Here is a 1,940-nt window from a genome sequence, read left to right as displayed (position 1 = left end):
CTTGGTATCCCTGCTGGCTCAGTCATTAGCTGGGAGCAGTGTGAGGGGACATGACCTTCATACCAATGAGGAAATGTATTTCAGCTAGGACTTTTGAACTTTCATACTCTCTGTGGTTGAAGCTCTGAAAGGATCATTTTCCTGGTCATGACAGGTGCCATGCCAACCTGATTCCCTTGGTTCATGTAGAAGTACATACTGGATAAGGGAAGATGGAGCCATATATTGGCTCCTGTTTGAAAAATGCAGCAAACTTAGAAGACACCTTCCAAATACAACTGAACTGTCCTACAGCCTTTCTAAGATTTGATTAGGGCAATTGCTTCAGAATGTTGTGTCAAAAAGTAAAGCCAAATATTTCTGTGGATTGGAAAAATGGTTACTCTTCCATCGCAGTTAATCTATTTCTTGTAGGGGCAATGTTTGGTGAGAAATCGGGTTCATGAAAAAAGCTACATCAGCAGGTACCGCCAAGAAAAAACTGGTAGGAAATGGGCCGATAAAACAAATAAATTTCCCAAAATTAGAGTATTCTTGTAAAAAGTCCATTAACTTTATCATTGTGGATGAGTAAGAAATGGTCTAATCCTATCACCCAAGGGGCTCACATCCTGCCAGAAAATGACGGCATATCAGAGGCACAGTTATGATGTCTGTTGTTGGGATTTGGGATTCCAAAAGTGCAAGTAGAGAAATTAGTCTTGGAGAAGAAATCCACATCGTCAAGCCATTCTAGCTACTATAGCCATTTGTGCAAGGGCCAGGTAACATTAACTGGATTGTGTGGAGAAAGGGGCAGACTAACATTCACCGAGCAGGTCACTTCAACCACCTGATTATTGGCGACCTCCCACTCAATAACACATGTGTGGGCAGAATCAGGTACATTCATGTGAAGACAAAGGGTTTAAAACATATTCTAAACAGGGGGGAGGAGCCAAGATGGCAGAGAGGAAGGGAGCTATGTAAACTCTGTCTGCCCCATTTATCAAACTGAGAAGGATATTACTCTCATCTGTGAGAGTGGAAGGAGAAAATTCGGACTCCAGAAAGAATAGAACCTCAAAGATACCTGAGTGAGTGAGGGCGAACAGGGGAGATCTGAAAACAGGCCAGGCGGGGACAGGCAGGGGAGACAAGATCCCCAGCCCAACTTGGGGGAAGCGCGCGGAGCCCAAGAGACAAAGGGAAGAGACAGGGGAGAGCACCTCCCAGTGAGAAACAGCTGGAGCACGGCTGCGCCAGGGGAGTGGGCTTCCCGGCGAAAGGCGAAAACCAGCTGGAGCACGGCTGCGCGCCAGGGGTGCAGACTTCCTGGCAAGAAGCAGTCGGGGCTGTGGCTGGACCAGGGGTGAGCAATTCGAACTTGGTTTTGGGAACGGGACCACGGACCACATTTCCACAGTGCACCTCGCCCCCTGCACAGACTGCACGAAACCCGGGTGCCCACAGGGAAAATTGGGCCCACACCTACGCGACCCACGACAAGGAGTCGGTGGGTGGCGGGTGGAGGCCTGGGCGCGCGCTTAGACTGCAGGAGCTCCCAGCTCATTTCCAGCAGCGCACAGACCCTTGAACAACAGCTATCTGAAACCAAGAAAGACTCAGCTTTTTTTTTTTCTTTTTTTTTTTTTTTCCTTTCCCCCATTGCAATCACGATCCTGGCTGGGGGTGGGGACTCCGCAATTGAGTCTGTGAAGGTGCGCAATTCACCTCCTGCTGCTCATTTCGCCTCAGGCAGGGGCGGAGCCTCTGAGAACAGCTTCCAAGACCTACCACATCAAACCACGCACATCCACCAGGGGGAGCTGCTGCTGTTATTTAAAAAAAAATTTTTTTTAATATAAAAATTTTTTTTCTCGTCACTAGTTTCGTACTTATTTCTTTGTCATTATTACCTCTTTTTCCTTTTTCTTTACTCAAGTCTTTTAAATTTTACT

Source organism: Suricata suricatta, chromosome 11 (assembly GCF_006229205.1).
Source record: "Suricata suricatta isolate VVHF042 chromosome 11, meerkat_22Aug2017_6uvM2_HiC, whole genome shotgun sequence".
Taxonomy (NCBI): domain Eukaryota; kingdom Metazoa; phylum Chordata; class Mammalia; order Carnivora; family Herpestidae; genus Suricata; species Suricata suricatta.
Note: the sequence above shows the minus strand (reverse complement) of the source record.